Here is a 23707-nt window from a genome sequence, read left to right on the forward strand (position 1 = left end):
CCGGACAGAGGTCTATACTGGAGGCCAAACCAAAGAAGCTGACAGTGGACCAGCAGGGTGCCTGAAAGGGATGCCTTCACTGAGGTTGAAAGGCAAAGATCAAAAAGAAGATTTTCAAGATAGAAACAACATAAACAACTCCAGAAAGGACTAAAACAGTACAGATTGTTTTGAGAAATACAAGATGTTCAATATTGCTGGAGCAAGAAACAGAGTGAGGGGAAATACTCTCATGGGTAAGCAAGAGTGGTATGGAAAACAACCCAGAAGGATAGCAGAAGACCAATACAGAACCAAAGCAGCAGCTCAGTCACAAGAAACTCACTGTGCCAAGAAGACTGACCTTTATCTATGAGCAACAGAGAGCCAGGAATGAGAGAGCTGTAGCAGGAAAGCAAAGTGTTCAGTGGGGTGGGAGACTGATCCTTCTAAGGGTCATGTAGCAAAGGGACTGATAGTATACAAGGTGAATATTAGTATTTCAAGCTAAATTCATTCATCTTACTTCAATAGACAGTTAATACATGATACAAAAGGTCTTATGTTCTTTCTTTATAATATGCCTATATATAAAACACATATATAAAAGCTGTTTATAAATATGATAAATAACCACCATCAGGATTGATATTAAAGCCAAAAATAATGTTGAGAAGGTATCTCAAGTCTTAAAATGCTCAACCAGCCTTCAACCAAAATACATTCCATTTTAGACATTGTCAACCAATGTCACAATTTTCGCTTTGCTTTCTTGTTTAAAGAGACAACTTTCTTTAGTTTCTTTTTATTGTGCTAACTTTATTTGGCCTGCTTTCTGCCCAAAGTTTCCACAGGGTATTTCAGAAACAAGATACCAAAAGGAATAAAAATAAAATCAGTAAAAAAAAGTGTAAGAAAGTAATTATCATGTACATATGCAACATATAAAGTGAAAAATAAAAGACACTGAGTAAAGAACTGAAATTGTAATCTTGATTATAATTACCCAAAGGCAGTAGCAAAGAAAAATTTAATTGAGAAATGCCCATTCTAGATCAATCACAGTTGCATTTTCAAAATAAACATATTGTTGTCCAAAATCCAAATCAAACCCATTAAGAAACTGGTAAGCAGAACTTGAAAAGGACAAAGAAAAAGCTTGATTCAGAGGCTAAAACAAGCATTAAATGAATGTTAAAATACAGTTTATTAGATGTGAGATTGCCTTTAAAGCATTCCTGAATTAATAGAACTGATTTTGAAACACTTTGCATTATTTGGGAAATTATATGAGATTCAATAAAAAGTGATATTCTATAATGATTGGCCTCATCTTAAGATATTTACTTTACATTTAGAACTATTCCACCTGCTGTTTTGGATGTGGTTTATTCTATTTTAGATGAGATGGTTCCTGAATACTACCCCTAACACAAAATCTGTGCCAGAGCATTAGCTTTTCCTTGTATCTCTTTTGTCCTACTCTTTAAGCTCTGCAAGAAAATTTAGTATTATCATTGTTTTTAACTTAAACATGTGACACAGAAAACCCTTTGGAACTATAATCAGCATCTGTAACCCAACCTAAAAATGTTAAATATCATGCTAACGCTTATAGTGCTACAATTTAAAAACTAACAACAGGGGAAGCTTTCACTGTGTCAGTAGGTAAGTGTCACCTAGTTAATGCCGTACTTCCAGCAAAGCAACGTTATTTACTTTCCGTGCCATGTGTAGTAGACATAAACCATAGTAGTTTATAAATTGTGTGGGTGTTCTAAATCAGAAAATAATGGAAAACAATCTCTTTCTGTCCTCTTCAGCACCACTGCTTTTGATGTTAACCTGGGATATACAAAACAATGACAAATGAACATCCCACAGCATGGTGAACACGCAGAAAAACGTATCAACGTGCTAAATGTGATGAAAGGAAAACAAACTACCAGCGTGCAGCAAGACATGTTCATTTAATGACTTTAGTAGGGAATCACTTTTTGTAAAGAACCAACTAGCATGTCGCTTGGACAGATCAACTCTCCCCGACACTTGATTTGCATCTTGGACTCCGAAGACTGTTCTCACTTCTCACCACGCCCTGTTCTCTCTGTTCCCAAAGCTAGTCCTTGATTCACTTTCATGCACTGTCAAAGGGACGTGGGCTTGCTTTTATTTTTTTATTTTTTTATTTTTTTTAAGATTTTTTATTGAGAGAGAGAACAAGCGTATGGGAGAGGCAGAGCAAGACGGAGAAGCAGGATCCCCGCTGAGCAGGGAGCCCGATGCGGGGCTCGATCCCAGGACCCTGGGATCATGACCTGAGCCAAAGGCAGACGCTTAACGACTGAGCCACCCAGGCGGGCTTGCTTTTAAAAAGAACCCACGTCGCTCACATTCACAGCATCTACACTGACAAGCCTACTACGTCTTCACACGTTCATCTGAACTTTTCTCCTATTCCAATTCTGGACCACTCATGACTGTAAACTCAGTAATATGGTCCTGCTTTAATCCTGATATGAAAGCAAACAGGAAATTACCCATCGGAAGACTTCAAGTTTGACGGAATGAAGAAACAGAAACTTGCTGATGGGACACAACATGAAGTCAGTGGTAGAGCACCTTTCCCACCCCCCCACCCCCCTAACCCCGTATTTCAGTGTATCCTGAATGGACACAGCATTCTCGAGAGCAGTACACAGCACTACATGGCCACCAAGAACATTCTTAAACATCAAGCAGCCCCTCCTTGCTAGCTTTAACATGCCACACAGAACTTTGCTCACTGATGCAAAGCAGCCAACAGGGACAGGGAGTTTACGAGGAAAAGCGAGACTGAACTGGCTCATTCCTTACCTTCTCACTTATGGCAGGCTGGCTCGTTTAACTTTTTGTTTCCTCTCTTGTCATAGCTCAGCGGTGAATGATGATGATTCAGCAGAAGTTTGAACCTGACAGTGAAAAAGAATTTTTTAAGCAAAAATATTGAAAACCACTGTTCTCCCCACTGTAGTTTGTCTTTCCTTGCCCTCTGTGTACGTGTTTCTCTCCCGTTTTCTCTCTCTCTGCAAGGCAGCTACGTAGTGGTCTATAAATATTGGCCCTGACACTTGCTCAGTGCTTTAGCTGCTCATGGCACAGGTCTGTGTTACTGAACACCGTGGTAATACTCCGGCAAAGTTCTCAGCTGCTCAGACAAAGCTGTAGATTGGCTCACTACCGAGCAGCCCTGTGCCTGCCTGGAAATACCATTTTGCTGCCAGCTTTACAGATGCTATGGGCTTTTCCTGAGGCCCAAGTCAGGCACAGAAGGGCAATTATGAGGTTTGTCTGAAGAAATAGCTTTTCTCAAGCAGGTGAAGAAAAGGGGGTGGGGGGGCTGGGTGAAGTGAAAGACAAGAAAGGAAGTATTTGCTTTTGTTTCAGCCAAACAACATTACCTCAAGCCCTTTATAAAGGTTAGACCTAAATATCATTCAATCAAGCTTTGTAAAAGTGAATTACTATGTATTATGAATGGCCCAAACACAGAGGCAAGCATTTTTATAACTGCTTTTTAATTTTGCTTCTCTTTGAGTCAGGCTGTAGTAACTGAGTAATTGGTCGCAAAGAAACGTTGCAACACATGTAAGTTCATCTCCAGAATGACAGAAATGCACTGAAAAGTATATTAATCAGATCAAATCATGTATTTGTTGAAAGAGGCTAAAATATAATCTGAAAATTATATGACTCAACATATTATATTAACTAATTCTAAATTTTCAATCATGACAATTTGAATTATTTTAGTTTATTTTTTTAGTTTAAGGATAATATCTAAGCCATGATGCTATATAGTTTGCAGGTGATATGTACAAGATCAGCATTATCTATATATACCACACATAATGTCCATAGTACGAATGACTAGAAAATAAATCAAGTCCGTATTTTCTATTCTTCTTCCCTAGAATAATTATATGTTTGCTTTACTGAAAGTTTGTCTCTTGAAAGTAAATCAGGAGTAAAGAAAACCTTAGAAATAATGTGGTCACTTATCATTTTACAGATAAGAAAACCGACCCCCCAGGCTGGTTAACTTATCCATGGTTACATGGCAAGTTTGCAGCAGAGCCAAACCTAGAGTCTGCCTTACTGCTCACAATCTGTGCTCCTTCTATTACAAGAGTGAGCATTAAACTCATTTTTATGTTCAAAATCCTATCTTCATGTGAAATTTTATTGAAAACCTTACCAGAGTAAGAGCAAATATTACAGCCAGAAAATTAACTAGCATAAAGCAAAAATAGCCTTTCACAATTTGACTTCCCAAAAAAAGTTATGCACAAGAATTAACTTTCTAACAACTGAAATCCATCTTTGTTGCATTCAATAATTAATATTTGCCCAATAAATTAACTTATTCCCAGGAGAGGTATACAGCTAACTGCTGAGGAGGCAAAGATAAACCATAGTTTCTACTCTTAGAAATCTTATAGTCCAATATCAGAGAAAAACAAGCTAATGACAAAACCATGTTTGCGGGATGATGAAGACTAGCAGAGAGTGGTAAGGAGTACTGCAGCGCAGGCATCGAGTCGACTCCAGTATGAAGGGGGGGTGGGGTCCACAGGGAATTCCTCAATCAAGACTTCTGTACATCATAGCAAGGGTGGGAGGCAGTGAGGCAAAGATGGGAAAGAATGATACAGTAAAATGCAGGAAAAAACATGGTATAGAACTTCAAGTAGTTTTTCTTGCTGGAGTACACAATGTGGAGCAGGAAATGGTTAATTTTTTTAAAGGACCAGAAGGATAAAAGTGATGAAAGGTTTTATACACCAGGTTTAAAAACATGGGTTTTATACCTCATGCTAGCAGTCTTCAACTATTTTTGCTTACAGACCGTTAAAAGACTTAAATTATGGGAACTACTCACACATTAGCAAGTTAACATTGACAATTTTTCATCTGTGGTAAAATAAGTACCTGCAGAGAATTTAATTTCTACCCTATTGAAGTACTGACATTTTAAAGTAAAACTTATAAGAATACTCAATGGACTATAAATCCATAATAATTTAATAAAACTATTATCTATTTAAATAATAAACTTTTTTAAACTTTTTTTTGGAGAGAGAGTGAGAGCATGAGCAGGGGGTGGGGGGGGGAGGCACAGAGGGAGAGAGAATCTCAAGCAGCCTCCCACTGAGTGCAGAGCCCAAGATGGGGCTCAGTCTCACAATGAGATCATGACCTGAGCTGAAATCAAGAGTCAGACGCTTAACCAGCTGAGTCACCCAGGTACCCCAATAAACTCTTCTTCTAACAGCTGAAAATTCTACATTACTATTTTATTTTCTTGACCTTTATTGCAATCTCACTCCCTCATAGAATTTTTACACAAAATATTTTATAATTAAGTCTTTCATTGTTTATGCTATCATACTTCTCTCCAACAAAAATCTAAGGCATTAATTGAAATTTTTAAATTGTTAAATTTTCTATAACTGTGCGGCAATGTACCATGGTAGGATTTGGGATGGATGAAAGTATGCCTTTCTTTTGTAAAGTAAGAGAAAGATTGTTATGAATAAAGCACTGCTCTTAGCCAGATCAATATTAATAAAGAGTTTACGTGGAAGTTGAAAATCTGGACAATGATTCCATTAAAACCATCCATTCAAATGCTAAGTGAAAGAAACCAGTCTGAAAAGGCTATATACTGTGTGATTCCAACTATACGACATTCTGGGCAAGGCAAAAACTGTAGAGACAATTAAAAGATCAGTGGTCATCAGAAGTTTGGGGTGGGGTGGAGGATGAATAGATGAAGCACAGGAGATTTCAAGGCAGTGAAACTATTCTGTATGATATGTAACAGTAGATGCATGGCATTATGCATTTGGCAAAATCCATAAAACTGTACAACACAAAAACAAAGCCCTAATAAAAACTATGGACCAGCTAAATCCCTTCCCTTGTCTTCCTGAAAGCATGTGTTCTAGAGAAAGTAGTATTATTATTTATTGAGCAATTGCCATCTAATAGGGGCCTTAGAAATATTAACTTTAACACTAGAAACAACCCTAATAGATGAGTATGCTTTCACCTTTTTTTAGATAAATAAAATGAGGCTTCCAGTTATTAGGTGGGTTGTCTGAAGTCATCTAACTAATACATAGATCTGGAACTCAGCTCAAACCTGTCTGACTGGACTACAATAGCACATACTGCCTTCCTATCAGTCACTTAAATAAGACTGGGTAGAGGCTGCCCAGGGCAGGCAAGGAAGTAGCTAAGCAGTGCCTTCAGAAAGTCAGAAAGGAATGAAAGAATCACATGCTGCACTTCTATCAAGGAACTGCTAGAATATTGAGTACTAAAGGATAGCAAAAAGAAGAGATTAACAGAGCAATCAGTGAAAATCAGTGGACAAAATTAAAATAATTGTTATGTGCTATTAAGAAGAACTGAAAAGGTTTTATCTTTAATTTGACTGAAAGGTAAGGAACACATGAAGAAACAAAGGTATGAAGACTCAATGTTGACAAAGTGTCAGTTCTTCCCAACTTTATCTAAGGATTCAGTGCAATCCCAATCAGGACATTATTTTGTGGATATGGACAATCTGATACTAACATTTATATGGAGAGGCAAAAAACCCAGAATAATCAACACCGACATTGAAGGAGAACAAAGTTGGAGGACTGACACTACCCGATATCAAGACTTATTATAAAGCTATAGTAATCAAGACAATGTGATGTTGGAGAAAGAATAAACAAACAGATCAATGGAGGAAAATAGCAAACCCAGAAATAGACTCACATACATATAGTCAACTGATCTTTGATGGAGGGACAAACTCTGTATAATGTAGCAAAGATAATCTTTTCAACAAACGGTGCTAGAACAATTGGACATCCATATGCAAAAAAAATAAATAAGAAGAATCAAAACAAAGACCTCACACCATCACAAAAATTAACTCAGACCTAAATGTAAATAAACGCAAAATTATAAAACTCATGGAAGGTAAAATAAGAGAAAACCTAGATTACCTGGGGTATAGTAGTGAATTTTAGATATAACACTGAAGGCACAATGCATGAAAAAAAATAACTGATAAGCTGGATTTCATTAAAATTAAAAACTCTGCAGAAGACAATGTCAAGAGAATGAGAAGATAAGCCATAGGCTAGGAGAAAATATTTGCAAAAGACACATCTCATAAAGGACTGTTAACCAAAATTTACAAGAACTCTTACAATTCAGCAATAAGTAAACAAACCTATTTTAAAAATGGGCCAAAGACCTTAACAGACACCTCACTGAAGAAGACACACAGAGTGCAAATAAGCATATAATGGACTCTGAGAAACAAACTGAGGGTTCTAGAGGGGAGGGGGTGGGGGGATGGGTTAGCCTGGTGATGGGTATTAAAGAGGGCACGTACTGAATGGAGCACTGGGTGTTATACGCAAACAATGAATCATGGAACACTACATCAAAAACTAATGATGTAATGTATGGTGATTAACATAATAAAAAAAAAGGTGGCTCTACACCGTGTGTCATCAGGAAAATTCAAATTAAAACAACAAATGAGATACCACTATACATCTATTAGAATAACCAAAATCTGAAACGCTGACAACACAAATGTTAATAAGGATGCAGAACAAAATAAACTTTCATTCATTGCTGGTGAGAATGCAAAATGGTACAGCTACTTTGAAAGACAGTTTGGTGGTTTCTTTCAAAACGAAATATACTCTTACCACAAGACCCAAGAATCCCACTTCTTGGTATTTACCCTCAGGAGTTGAAAAACATATGTCCACACAAAAATCTTCACAGGATATTTTTGGAGCTTTATTTATAATTGCCAAAACTTGGAAAAAAATCAAGATGAGTAGATAAACTGTGGTACATCAAGATAAGGGAACATGATTGATTCAGCGCTAAAAGGAAATGAGTTATCAACCTTAAATGCGTATTACTAAGTGAAAGAAGTCAATCTGAAAAGGCTACATACTATATATTTCTACTTATATGACGTTCTGGAAAAGGCCAAACTATGGAGATAGTAAAAAGATCAGCATTTGGGTGGGGGAAGGGGTGGAGGAGGTCTGAAAAGGTGGAGCACAAAAGATTTTTAGGGCAGAAAAAAATACTCTGTATGACTTTATAGCGGTGGATACATGTCATTATACATGTGTTCAAGCCAACAAAATATCCAACACCAAGAATGAACTGTGAACTATGGACTTTGGTAATTATAATGTGTCAATGTAGGTTCATCAATTGTACAAAAGACCACTCTGGTGGGGAATGTTGATAATGGGCAAGGTTATTCATGCATGGAGGTAGAGAATATATGGAAAATCTCTGTTCTTTCCATTTTGCTGTGAACCTTATACTGCTCTAAATATGTCAAGCCTTGAAAAAGTCAAAGGTGGCTCCTCCCTTGGGTAGCTGGGTCTTTACCAAGATAGAGGTTACAGAAAGAAAGAACAACTTTGAAATAGGGAGATGGGAAGTGAGGAGGCATTTAATCTTTGAACATGATGAACTGTGTTATAGCCAAGCGAACATGGTCAGTAAGCACTTAGATATACTGATCTATAACATAGGAAAGATGAAGACTGTATCAATTCAGTAACCTCCTATTCATGTTTTCCTGCTTGAAACTTTTCAGCATTAGCCTATTCTCAACATAGAAGTCAAAGCAGTCATTAAAAAATATCAGATAATAGGGGTGCCTGGGTGGCTCAGTTGGTTGAGTGTCCAACTCGATCTCAGCTCTGGTCTTGATCTCAGGGTCAAGTTCAAGACCCATATTGGGCTCTATACTGCCTGTGGAGCCTACTTAATATATATATATACACATACATACATATATATATACATATATATATAAAAAATATTTGTCTTCTACTCAAAAGAGAGTAAAAGCCCAAGTTCTTTTTAAAAAAAAAAATTGTAAAGATTTTATTTATTTGAGAGAGAAAAAGCACACATGTGCGTAATGAGCCGGGAAAGGGTCAGAGGGAGAGGGAGAAGCAGACTCCCTGAGCAGGAAACTCAACATGGGGTTCGATCCCAGGACCCCAGGATCATGACCTGAGCCAAAGGCAGATGCTTAACTGACTGAGCCACCCAGGCATCCCTGAAGCCCAATTCTTATAATGATCCATAAAGCCTTACCTGATCTGCCCCTCATTCTGTCTCTGACAACATCGGCTACAGTCCCCTTCATTTTCACAGCTCCAACCCACTAGTTCTCCTATTACTCTTTAAATGTGCCTGGCAAGTTTGCCCTTGGTGTCCCCCTATTTGTTATTTCCACCCTGGTGTGTTCTTCTTGCAGACAGCTTCATGGCTAACTGGTTCACCTCTTTCAAGCCTCTGGCCAAATGTCACCTTGTCAGTGAAGCCTACCACCACCATACTATTTAAAACTGCAAACTTCCTTCTTTCTTATTTGTTACTGCTTGTCTCTTCCAATAGAATTGAAGTTCAATGACAACACAGATTTCATGTGTCTAAAATGAGTCTCACACATAATAAATGCACAATAATTGTGTAGTATAAATAACTGAAACAGAGATCTGTGAGCCATGTACCAACATATGTGGTTCCTGAAACCAATAATAAGTAACCCCAAACCAACTTTTAAAAGATGGATCAAGGAAAAGAGGCCCACAAAGTCTGTGAAACAATGATGAATGTAAGCAGAACAATGTGAAAATGAGAAAAAGGGTGAATGAGGATGGAGTAGTAGAGAGGGAGTTGTTGACAATGTCGAACGCCATGGGAAGATCAAATATGAAAGGGACTGAAAAGAGCCCATGACACAAAACATTCAGAAAGTGCTCAGATACTAAAGATCTCTGAACAGTACATTTTAAAAGGGTGAATTTTATGGTATATGAATTATATTTTGGCAAAGCAGGCATTGAAAAGAAAACAAAGAACACTAGCAGCTGAGCTGTTTCCACTGGAGTTGGGAGGTCAGCAAGTGAAGGGAGACATGGAATAGAAGCTCTCTTTCAAAACTCTGGCCATAAAGGACAGGTAAAGAAAGAGGAGGGTGATGACTGAACACCACAAACAAACGACAACTCATTACAGCATAAAAGTTAAGCAAGTGTTTTGAAGTCAAGCTGACTTGAGTTTTTCTCTTTCTCAAGTTACACTGTAAGTTATACAACCTGAGTTTCCTCATCAATAAAATGCGTTTAAAATTAGTACCGGTGGGGCTTCGTGCTCAGTGTGGAGCCTACATAAAAAATGAAATAATAAAATAACAAAATAAAATCAGTACCCGTGTTACTAGATATTACTACTTCATTTTCTTTTTATGGTTGAATAATATTTCATTGTATAGACAACCACATTTTATTTATCCATTCATCATCTGGTGAACATTTGTACTGTTTCCACTTATGAGTTATTACGAATAAGGCTGTGAACTTTCATGCATATGCTTTTGCATGAACCTATGTTTTCATTCCTCTTGGATAAATACCTAGGCGTGAAATTGCTAGGTAATATGGTAATTTCACGTCTAACATTTTAAAGAACTGTTGAACTGTTTTCCAAAGTGGCTGCACCATTTTATATCCCCACTGGCAATGTATGAGGTTCCAATTATTCTGCATCCTTATGAATACCTGTAATTATCTGTCTTTTTTATTACAGTAATACTTGCAAATATCAAGTGATTCTTGTTGTGGTTTTAATTTGTATTTACCTAAAGACTACTAATGCTGAGCATCTTTTCATGTGCTTATTGGCCTTTTGGCCATTTACTCTTCACTTCCAGTAAATACAATTTCAGAAAACACTAGGACCAAATAAACCTTAAAACATATTTTCAAGAGCCCAGCAAAGTTGTACCTTGCATAGGCAATAACAACTCACTCGTTAAAGAAGTAAATGAATAAGCTAATAAACAAATGAAAGATTAGGAATTAGAAAGACTTGATTGGTATAACTTTCCAGTTTTCACACTAACTTAATTTGAATTCCTATACCGTACAGCAGAGTTCTTAGTAAAGAAAAGAAATTTCTAAAAAAATGCAATTACAAAGAAAATGTGTTAATCCTCTGGTATAATGATAAATACCTACATTAATATCTTTAGTTTGGTAATAATAAAGTACTCCATCAGATCAATGTTAGGAAACTGGGCTTATAATCCAATTATATTAATGCTTTAATTTAATGCTTCTTTGAAGACAGAGGTGAAAAAGGCAAAAAAAGTAGCCAATGACTTAAAAGTTTGTATTGACAAACTCAATCAGATATGAATACTACAAATTATCCAACACTATAAAGAATGAGACATTACTCAGGAGCAAATGGCTGCAAGGAAAATATTAGTAATCCAAACTCGCAGTCATTTTTCAAAAAGACCTGAGGGAATAGTGACTTTCAATGTAAATGACTCAGGAGAAAGGCAATTGACTCTACAATGTGCCTCGTTAGTAGCTAACGACGGACTGTTTCCTCCTTTACAGGCCTACTATGAGTCCTATCACACACAGAGTCACTTACCTTGAACTCTAAGGTTCTTTGTTCCCAAGTAATAAATACTTTAGGCCCCCGGGACCCCACAGGAAAGTCATACACAAGTCTACCAAGCTTTACTGCTGCCCGTTTATTTTAAGTACTTATCCATTATTAGTTTTGAGAAGTATTGACTGCACAATTAATAAATAGGCCATTTGTTCTTTTCAACCAGAACAATGTTGTATATAAATTGAAAAGAAGAATACTAAACAAGAAAACCATAGCAAAGAATGCATGTCCTTTTTAACTTTCATCTGATATCAACACCAACTAATGCCAAACTAAAACATTTTATCATTTATAAATAAAATTGTTTTGAAATGCATAGTGCATAGAACACATATAACCAGAATAATAAAGCTCAATTATATTTAATAAAATAAGGTAATAATAAAGAGTTGAAAAGCATCAGGGATATCAACTTATTTTTATACTATCATTGTTGCTAACTAGACTTATATTAAAACTATACTAACGCTTCTTCATACTTAATAATAATAGCTGAGTTCATAGCTACGTATCAATATTTGTTTTTCTCTTAAAATCACATATATATTTTAATAATACTAAGGACAATCTCAAAAGTGTTTTTAACATAATATTTGTATTATAATTTCAATCATTTTCTACTTTTAAAAAGTGTAGTTCTTAAAATCATATCTTTAATATCTATTTCTTAAATTTAAAGAATTAATCCATACTAATTCAAATTTTTCTACTATCACTCCAAAATGGAAACTAAATTAAGCCTATATGTCAATAAGAATTTTCATGATGATGATAATTTTTAATTGCATTAATCTCTGAATTGTTCTAATATCCAGATGACCAATGATGATCCCACATTTGAAACAACTGTTTTTCTTTCATCATAAAGATATAATCTCTCGATATTCATGGTTTCTTCGAGAACAACTTAGTTGAGGACCTTTTCATTCATACAGATACCCATAATCATCAATGTGATATTAATGTAATGCAACACTCATTTCTGGGGACAAAAAGTAGTGTATTTTGTTGGACAGTAGAAATGAACCCAAGAAAGCACTGAGTGTCCTCTCCCAGGAAGGAAGAGTCATAAAGATGGTCCTGAAATCACCCACACAGAGGGATTTCAGTCAGCTGCAAGGAGAGCAGGAAATATGGGGTGTCCCCTAAAACAAGCTAATGCCAAGCATCCCATGGGATGGAAAGGGAAAAATCCCAGCCAGGAAGGATTCAGAAAAAGCCAGTTCAATGGTAGAGGGAATGACTTGTCTATTACAATTAAGCTGACCCTTTTTTACTATTCATTAATCGTATGGCAGTAGCCCATAAAGATATCACTGAATGATTAAATTTAACAGGCAGTGAAAATAGGCATGCACATTAAGTCTGATCATCCATAAAAGAAAAGAAAAGAAAAACAACACTGGTTTATTTTATTGCTCTACAATGAATCTGCTTTCATATGCAGGATATAAATTGTGAAACGAAGGAATAGAACTATTCATTTTGAGGCCACACTTCTTTCTAACCAAAATATGTTTCAAAAAAAAAAAAAAGAGAGAGAGAAAATAGAAAGAAAGCAATAAAGCAAACTAATTTTAAACAAGAAATGAATGAGATATCCACTACTCTAGTTTGAGTCACATATAAAATGTGGTTATTTCTATTGGCTGTCCTGCTTTGACAGGACCTGAAATTTCCTTGAAATGTGGTATCAAAAATAATTAAGGAGTAAAGCAGGAAAAAAAAAAAGACTAAAAATGAAAAAAATCTTACTTTTAACTTTTGAATTTTGGTTGATCCGAATATTGTCATATACACTTCTAAGAGAGAATTAAATCATACTTTGAGGTGGACTGAAGCAATCTTTCTAGCTTTGTCAGCTTTAATTTCGTTAGACTACCTTGGAGTCAGTGAAAACTGCTCAGGAATGCACTTTGAGGTGATTTTTCCCCTTCCTCTAATTTGCTTCATTCTGGGTAACTGGCCTATGCTGACCAAGAACAGAGCTGGAACCATGCTGAGGATAGGTGGATGGTAAAAGTAGAAAAGGTAAGAATAAAGAATATCCTTATACTTTTTTTCATCATAATAAAGAGATGAAATAACATTAACTAACAGGACATCAACTTAGTCATCAACCTGCTTACATTTTTTGTTTTGTTTTGCATAAATATTTGTGCTTAGAAGAGCATATACAAACTACTACTCATTTGATGCTTTAAGTAACACAGTAGAGAACATGAAGGAAAATACAGGAACATCAAAAGCATGTCCTCAGGACCAAGGGATCCATGCTGACGAAGTAAAACCTCTCTTATTGTCCAACTCTTATTGGGATGTACAAATCTAACAATTCATAATTATACAGCACTTCAGATTTTTAACAAGTGTTTTCATAGGTCATCTCACTCATTCAATAGGACGAACCAATAAGAAAGTATCCCTACATTACATATGAGGAAGCTAAGTGCAAAGAAAGAGTCCAACATGTCCAAGTTTGAAAGAAGTGTAGACCGAAACTGAATTCACGTCTTTTCACATTAAATCCTTAGCCCTTACTACTATACTTTTCAATAATACCAGAGGAGCTATATCTTAGTAGAAATTACTTTTCTGTGGAAAAAATATTAATTGTTAGAGGAAAGACTGAAGCCTTCCAGTTTGGGGCATATATATTTTTGTTGATAACTGTAAACACACACACACACACAACCAGTACTTGGGTAATGATGGTACCATTACATAGTCATCCAAACTAAAAGCTTCAGTGTTCCACTTCTGCTCTCCCCTACTTCCAATTGAGTCACTAAAACTCAAGAACCTGTCTTTGAAATCTCTCTCGTTTGTCCCTTCTTTTCCCTTCCCTCTGTTCCTACCAAAATTCAGATTTAGCTTTTATATAACCTTAAATAACTGAAAGCTAGTCTCCTGTCACCACTCTCCTTTCTTCTCCACCAACCTTCTGCGCTGCTACTAAAAAGAAAAAGTCAACACCCCCTCTTGCCAACAACAGAGGGTTTGAACTTCTCTGCAAGGAATGCAGTCCTCTCTGCCATCTTGACCTGACCTTACCCTTTCAGTTTCATTTCTCTTTTGCCCACCACACAAATCCTAACTCTCCCAACACACCACACCATATGCCCCCTGGGAATGCTATGGGTGCACCTCCAAACCTCCTGAGTCTTTTCATGTTCTCTAAATCTTTATATGGAATAACACTTAGGCTGGTACAGAACTGGATCTGACTATGGGGGAATGCAGATTCGAATTAAAAGGAAAACTTCCTTGCATGCTGTGACTCTAGTCTTAGGATTCCCTGCTCTCTTTGCCCATTGTCTCCTCTGTAGAAATAGGACAAATTGCTTGGTTTCAACTTGGTAGTGCTAAGCACATAAGGGAAAAGCACATACCGGTTCCCAGGCTGCCAGCAGGAAAGCAGTAATCTGCTGTGCATTTCAGGATGATTGGGGGGGACCTGATCAGCATTTCTGTCCTGAGTATTCACTCCTATTCCCCTGTTTTACCCATTTGTGACAGAAAATGAGGCAATAAACAATTGCGCAACATTAACGAAAATACGTTCTTTTCAACTGCATGATTGTCCTTTTGAAAGACCTGCTAATCTAGCTTTCAAGTGAAACGAAAAATAGTGGTGCTGTAGAGATCAGAAGCAGGATACTACCTGAAAGAGAAATCCTAAGGAGTGTTTAAGTGCTTAAATGATGACAGTAGTACACCCATGGAACTACCGGGGCCTCTACAGAGAGAATTTTAAATATTTATATGCTCCAAGACTGCTGCATTTTCTTTCGGGCAGAACAACAAAGTTCAAAGTACACTGATGAAAGTTATCACTGGGTTTACTGGCAATCAATAACAATTAAAAGCTACATTTTAAAATGCATATCAGGTGTTACTGGAAAATGCATCCATCTGAATAGCAGCTATTGAAAAGAAGTTTATCAAAAAGGGTAAATAATGTATAAAAAGTCCCGAGTGAGTGATGAAAACCTTGTTCAGATGACAAGCCACATATCAGTTAGAAGCCAGTGCTCAGACTTATTGGCACCAACAATGTTTTCTTAATTTCCTAAGAGTGCATAACATCACACCCCCCACCCCAGTTGGCCTAGAATACCCTTATTTATTGCTTTATTCTATTAAAGACTATTTCAACTTACTTATTCCTGAAAAACCCATTTTATAATTTTAATTAGCAGTTCTAATGGTTCTTGTGCAATATTGCATATTTATTTATGCTTTCATTCAACAGAACAGTTGCTGAGTACCTGTTATGGGTCTGGCACCACAGACACAATCCCTATTCCCAGGGAGGCGAGAGGCTGGTGAGGGAGACAGAAGACTGTCAATGAATGGCAATGACCATGATCCAAACAAGCTGAGCACAGAACATCTAACTCTTCCTGGAGACTGAGCTCAGGGAAGGCCTTTGGAGGAAAAAGTGATATCTGAGTTCTTAAAATAAGTTACCCAGAACATATAGGAAGATTTCAAATATATGGCACTTTGGGATGATGGTAGGACCCAAGGTCTGGCCATGGAGTGAGGGCCTGAAGTGGTGGTAACTATTCCTGCCTTTAATACCACCACTTTTAAGCCCTCAGGACTGGGGGCTGCCACACTGCTAGGTTTACTTCTCCACCTGTTGACATTTTCAACTCATTCCATCCTGTGGCTTTATTCTAGTTTTTTAATTTTTTTTTTTTAAGATTTTACTTATTTATATGAGAGAGAGAGCACAAAGGGAGAGTGAGAGGGAGAAGCAGACTCCCCACTGAGCAAGGAGCCCAATGCGGAACTCGATCCCAGAACCCTGGGATCATGACCTGAGCCAAAGGAAGACGCTTAACCAACTGAGCCACCCAGGTGCCCCTATTCTAGTTTTTTAAATGTGATTCAATGTTTTGAGGGGTTTTTTTAAGAGAGAAAAAAAAGATATTATTTTGTATATTACCACAATAATTTTTCTATCAACATTTTTAGTCATTTACTCAAACAATATTTATTGAGCAACTGCTATAAGACAGGCTTAGTTTTAAGTGCTAGGAATAGGATGGTGAAGCAAGCATGCCAGACACGCCCCCACAGACTTTACATTGTGGGAGGGGGGGTACCTAAGAAAAGAATAGGATATCATCTCATGGCAAAAAAAAAGCAATAATAAAAGTAAAACAGAATAATGTGATAATACTGGGAAAGGAATGCTTTAAGCAAGAGGATTAAGAAAAGCCTTGCCTGAAGCGGAATCCTTTGAGCTGAGGCCTGAATGATGAGGAGACAGCCCTGTAAAGATCTGAAGGAAAAGTATTCCAGGCAGAAGGAATTGCTAATGAAAAGATCCTTGAGTAAAAAGAATCCTTGGTATTCAACTGACCAAAAAGAAAAAAAAAAAAAAAAAAAAGGAAAGGAGATACACATAAAAATCAAATAATCAGACAGTGACTAAATGATGTGGTGTTTCAGACCAGTGGTTCTTAAACTTTTGCTGCACACTGGAATTACCTGGGATGCTTCTAAAAATCCAGATACGCTGCCACATCCCAGACCAGTTACACCGGAATCCCTGGAATGGGAGCCAGACATGGGTATTCTTTACAACCCTCCACGTGATTCTGATATGCAGCCCAGGTTAAGAAGCACTAATTTAGGCCATGAGGAATTTAAATTTTAGTCCAATTACATAAACAGCCACTGGAAGACTAAAATTTCATCTGAAATTTCTGTCACATACCTAAGTTGTTTAATATCAATCTGGACATTTGCTTAAAAGGAGCAATACACCTTAGATATATGTTAATTTCTAAAGCAAATTCTTCTTAAGAACAACAGAAATAGGGGTGCCTGGGTGGCTCAGTCCATTAAGCATCTGCCTTTGGCTCAGGTCCTGATCCCAGGGTCCTGGGATCGAGCCCCACGTTGGATACCCTGCTCACTGGGGAGTCTGCTTCTCCCTCTCCCTCTGTTCCTCCCCCCTGCTCATTCTCCCTCTCTCTCTCTCCCCCTCTTTCTTACTCTCTCAAATAAGTAAATGAAAAATTTTTAAAAAATGAAAAAACAACAAAAATAAAAGCAATTATTGAAACACTTCCTTTTAAAAATTAAATTTAGGTGAAAATTAGTTATTTAGGAAATGCCTAAATAACTAATGAATAATGTATTCATTGCTTTTATGTACCTTCCTTGTAAATTCTAGAATACATTTGCTTATATTTTGTGAAGAACTTTTTATCTCTTGAAAGGAAAACAAATACACAAACATTTGAGACAGTATCTGAATTTTGCTTACATCCTTCTTTCTGATTATCTGTAACACTAACCATGGGATTCCTCTAGTGTGGGTCGCATGAGTACTTGATCCAGTCTGCTGTAAATGGTGCATCATTTTGTGGCACGCAATTCTGTAAGAGTTCACCCACTAGAGCTGCACTAGGAAATAATTTTTGAGGAGAAATGGGGTTCATTTACTAGCAGTGCTGCAACTGAAAATCTCGTCACAGATTAAAATATTTAGATACATTTATCAGGTACAGATGGCATTTTATTGTTCAAATAAACACACCAGAGTATCTTCTGTTGGACTATACTTAGTAGAAAATAAAACCCCTAATGGTAGTAAAATGCTTTATTTCCCAACTCTTAGTGTCAATTTAAGTTCTTATTTTTTAACAGCTAATAGCTGTGCATAAACTAAAGAACCTAAATTAAACTGTAAGAAAAGCAAAAGCAATCAAGTCCTCGTCACATTCCAGGAAAGCAAACCAATCAGCTAAAAACTGATTTAACTATCATGTGGTGCTATAGTCCTAAGACTTCAACAGATTCAGCATTTCCTCTAGCTTCAATTAACATATTAATATAGGCTAACTACCTGAAGGAGTTACTTAAAAATTCAACCACTTCATATAAGATAAATCTAGGATATTCTTTGACTTACTAATCCAAAACAAAATTTTATTAAAATTGCTTATGTAAAAAAAATTGCATATGCAAATATTATATTACCTCCAATTTTTCTCTAAAGAAATTTCAGGGCGGTAGACAAATTTTCTGCATAGTCTTTTTGTCACGGAATTCACAGCACATAAAACAACTTCTACTCAAACTTTTCTTCGGAAAGCTCTATCTATCTGATAAAGCAGCCAAGGTAATCTATCTCAAAACAGCCTTTGCATTCTTTCTGTACCTTTATGAAAACCCCCAGCAATCCCAACTTGTATCACCGTTCACGTTTCCTTTTCCTAGTAGACAATGTCTTAATAGGAATCTGGAGCTGTATTTTATGCATTTTTGCATATGCACAAAACCTTTTTTGTGGTATTAAACAAACATCTAATTAACGAATTAATAATGAAGACTTATCAACCCCCCAAGGTTGAAGATAAGACATTAAAGCAGCTCGGCGCTGGTATGACCTTCCACAGATATGCATTACCACTTCCAAGCCCTGATTACCGTTCTCTCCCTCCCTGGTAAAATCAAGAGAAGTGAAAAATAAATGAAAACGTGAAATGAGAGGTGCCGTATGTTCCAAACAAGAACAGTGGATCAATGAGAAAGAGGATTCGATGATTAAAGACTGCAGACTCAAACGACATATGAAATAGGACCATAAATCCATTCAATCACTTGCGCCTTCAGTAAACAATTTTGAGTATCTACAATACGCCAGGCATCTGTAACATACAAAAGTGAAGAAGACACAACTCCTGCCTCCAAGTAACACACAGGCAAAAGCTATAATGCATGGTAGTACAAGCAATGCAAGAGCTATGCGTAAGCGATACAGAGATGGAAGCGCACCTCAGTCACTGGGGAGGAAAGGTGGTAGTGGAATTATGTCTTAACAGGTAGTCTAGGATAAGAGGTGAAAGGATCCATTCCAGAAAGAGGCAAAACAAAGGCATAAAAAAATAAATAGGACACTTTAATTCCTACATAAAGTGAATGACAAGTTCACTTTTCATGAATAAACACACTAAATAAACGGTTAGTACCTTTCATAGTACAACTAAGATGCTAAATGTAGTAAACTGAAATAATCTGCAATATTTTTATCAAAGTCTGACATTCCAATTATCTACTCACCTCATGCTGCTTTTGTTTATGGTTTTGAAATTATTTTGTCATTTGTTACTTATATAGGTTTACCCACTTGCCTAGTGATATAACTTCCTTCATTTCAAAGACATTTCAATAGTCTAAAAATCAGGTTGTAATTAAATGAACAAACCTACCGCCCATTCCACTAGGCTGCTTGCTGGAAATCATGCTGTATCACAGAGAAATTTCCCTGAGGGTCAACTGTGGAGGCACATTATGACCAGGACATGGAATACGTTGGAACTTATTATAGTATGGCCACACTCTGCAGATATTTTAAAAGATCATTCAAACTGTAGTCAATAATTCACTAACGAACACCGCCTTCAACGTTGTGATGACTGAATTTTCATCGGCAGTGGGCCAGGCTGATTACTACAAAAATGATGTGCTCTCCTAAGTACAATTATTGCAGTGAACTGTGATGATTCATTCGGGTATTTTCCCATTCACTTTATATCACCTTTGACCCTTTTAAGAGGTCTGAATGGAGCCTGGTCCTGGACAGCCCCAAGAAGATAGGGTCGTGTTTCCCACAGGAATCAGCGTTCTGGTCCCTGGCTTCCGCAGGCTGCCCGCCTGGCTCTCCCACAAAAACTAGCCGGAGAGCAGAGGAGAAACCCAAGTAATAAGATGCAGCGCATGCGGTCCTGCCTATGCCGACGGCATCCCCGAAAGAGTCCAAATGTTTCCAAAGCACCCAGGGCTCACTTATGTAGTGACAGAGGACAAGCCAAGCTGCTGTGGCCAAGAAGATGGGAGATAGTGCAGGCGTTGCTTTAATGAAGGCTTCGCTCCCCCCAGTCAAGAAGTTCAACCATATGGTTCTTGATATTTTAAAAGATTAACTTTAAGAATCACTGGGAAAATGTTAGGACTCATGCCGAGCTAGATTTTGGGAAGAGATGGGATTTCTCTTCATTTTTGTAGAACATTTTCCCCCTTTCCTTACAAAAACACGAGGTTTCAGTAGCTGGCCAGCCAAAACTATTACCATTCATAAATTCGGCATGTCTGAGAACTTGATATAACTTAAAACATGTACCACCCACAACCATAATTTTGGCTGAGCCAAGAGAAAAGCATCAAATTTAGAATTCCATTAAATGCTATAATTAGAAATTCACCAGGGGCGCCTGGGTGGCTCAGTCGTTAAGCGTCTGCCTTCGGCTCAGGTCATGGTCCCAGGGTCCTGGGATGGAGCCCCGCATCGGGCTCCCTGCTCTGCGGGGAGCCTGCTTCTCCCTCTCCCACTCCCCTTGCTTGTGTTCCCTCTCTCACTGTCTCTCTCTGTCAAATAAATAAATAAAATCTTAAAAAAAAAAAAAAAAGAAATTCACCAAATGTTTAAATAGTAAAATCGGAAGATGAAAGCAAGGATGTTATAAGTTCAAGTGATCTTTTTTTAAAACATAAAAGGTCCTATCTACATCCCTAACAACACATATATCTATATTTATGACTTTGGAATTAATCCGTAAAGACTGAATATAAAGACATGTGGTAGATTTTTTTTCCCCCCCAAATGGCTACAGCAATATCTCCCAGTACAAATGCTCTTTTTACATCCCTTTGAGAGGTGAGGTCGAAATTCTTTTTCCTTAAATCTGGATAAGCTTAAGACTCTGGTGAAAGTGACAGTATGTGCTTCAAGGCCAGGTGATAAAACGTGATTCAACTCCCACCTTACTCAGAAGAATCTGTGTTCTTGAAGTCTTTACTTGCTACCTGAGCACTCTGACCGTGGAGAGGACATGGTGCTGTAAGAAAGACCACACTTACCCAATATGGTGAAATCGGAGAGGCCTTGAGACGACATGAACAGAGATACGCCTGGACAGCTCCTAGCTGCTTCAGCCTCCCGCAGTTGCAGCAGCACACACTGTCTGACCAAAAACGCATGAGAGTCCCTGAGCCAGAACCACCTCGGTGAGCTCTGCCCCAAATCCTGACCCACAGATACCAGCTAAGCCAGGTAACAGCAATACTCTTGCTGTTTTAAGTCACCAAGTTACACAGGTATTTGTTAAAAAGCAATGGGTAACTAGAACACACTTTGATATCAGAAGTGAAGTGCAATAAGAAAAAATTAAATAAACCCAAACATATGGTATTGGTCTTTGGACCAGACCGTAGATGGGAGCCTGAAGGAGACTGTTAGTGGAAAGCTGATGGGCCTCAAAGAGTTGGACTGTGACAGCTCAGAGAAATAAGGGTTTTGCAAGACAGAGAAAAGGAGACTCTTGTTACATAGCTACAGAACTTTTAGCATACTATTGCCCACAGTGATGTGCAAAATGGAAAAAGTATCTAATGATCTCCAAAGATCTAGCTAAGGAGATTTCCAAGCAGAATACTGAAAGGAGCACCTGCTTTCCTTTTGCTACTTATGATGAAATGTACTCAGAGAAAGGAGAGTTAAAAAAGAAATTGTTCAGTTTTCAGCAAAATTTGGAGGGACTATAAAGAGACAGGATTTGCAGGGTTTGAAAATAAAACTATTTTTCATTCCTGATTGCCTGAGAGAGCAAAAGAGCCAAAATAAGAGCAAGTCTCAGGGAAAGACAAAATGCAGGTGTAGTCAGAAAGATCTGGTCCACAAAAAAAGGTAAGCGTGTGACTAAAAATACTCTTCATTAATGCCTTAGGAATAGTAAGGTCAGGTCTTACAGATCCTTTAAGACAGATAACAGGGGGGCACCTGGGTGGCTCAGTCGTTAAGCGTCTGCCTTCGGCTCAGGTCATGATCCCAGGCTCCTGGGATCGAGCCCCGCATCGGGCTCCTTGCTCCAGGGGAAGCCTGCTTCTCCCTCTCCCACTCCCCCTGCTTGTGTTCCCTCTCTCTGTCAAATAAATAAATAAAAAAAAAATCTTTAAAAAAAAAAAAAAAAAGACAGATAACAGGCCTTCTAAGGATCTTCCAGACATATGTAGCCAACTTTCTCTGATGAACAATAGGACACAAAGAATCATAAGGGTATTTATCCTACAGCATTCCATAGAGAACCCCTAATAAAGGAGGGATTATCTCCAAAATTTTGTGGGTGTGGCCTTCGCCTATTATAATTTGATACATAAGAAGACCTAAAGATTTTTAAGAATTATATCATCTAGAGCTAAAAGGAAACAAAGACAATTCAAAATAAAAGGTGGCCTTTGGGCCCCCAAACTTCCATACACAGGAAGAAGGTTGAGAAAACCTGTCAGCTATAAATATAGGACATGTTTTTTTGTTTTGTTTTGTTTTTTTAAAAGAATGATGATTCAAAAGGTGGAAATAAGAATACAGTGGCAGGAGCCAAGGGTCACAGAGAACAATTCCCAGGGAACAGACTGAGCACTAATTAAGCAAATAGCAGCAGGACCATGAAGGTTTCAGATTTGCTTTGTAATCTAATAGCCTCTCATTTCTCCCTTTCTGAACAGGAAGGATCTACAGAATTTTCCTGTGATTGTCACACCATTGAATGGTGGGTGTGTGAAGGACAGGTAACTTAACTCTTTAGTTCAAAGCTTTTCAGAAGGACTTCTAATTCACGTCTTTTCAGTATTCAAGAAGTCTTACCCAAGGAGGCTCATCTGTACCTGGACTTGATTGAGAAGACAAGAACCTGGACTTCAAGCTAATACAGTAAGGGAAAGAGACTCAAGGGCTTTAAGGGCAAGAATAAGCCTATTTTACATGTTTGAGAGCTGTAACTGGTTGTGCTCTAGAATGGAGAGTGGCAGATTATATTCTCCAAAGATGAGCACAAGAACATCTCCCATCCGATCATGTTCTACTTATAACTCTGACACTCTGACCAGCAAGCACGGGACTCAACATGCCTTCACCTTGAATTTCTGACTAGAGCAAACGGGAAATAGGGCGCCTGGGTGGCTCAGTTGGTTAAGCGACTGCCTTCGGCTCAGGTCATGATCCTGGAGTCCCGGGATCGAGTCCCGCATCGGGCTCCCTGCTCAGCAGGGGGTCTGCTTCTCCCTCTGCCCTCTTCCCTCTCGTGCTCTCTGTCTCTCATTCTCTCTCTCTCAAATAAATAAATAAAATCTT

At 37.7% G+C, this 23707-nt stretch overlaps 1 protein-coding gene across 2 annotated transcripts in view; it reads right to left on the minus strand.

The window, feature by feature from the left end:
* The window catches only part of BMPR1B (bone morphogenetic protein receptor type 1B), a 387076-nt gene that overhangs the window by 154218 nt on the left and 209151 nt on the right, over nt 1-23707 (minus strand). The window contains exon 2 of one of the 2 annotated variants that reach the window (XM_081812132.1): nt 2836-2930. The gene's annotated coding sequence lies outside the window, so the exon portion shown is untranslated. Of the gene's footprint in view, nt 1-2835; nt 3288-23707 lie in introns of those variants that run through there. The other variant, XM_031028411.2, reaches the window with a different exon arrangement.

The sequence above is a fragment of the Leptonychotes weddellii genome, chromosome 2 (assembly GCF_054177405.1).
Source record: "Leptonychotes weddellii isolate Sample4059 chromosome 2, ASM5417740v2, whole genome shotgun sequence".
NCBI classification, from domain to species: Eukaryota; Metazoa; Chordata; class Mammalia; order Carnivora; family Phocidae; genus Leptonychotes; species Leptonychotes weddellii.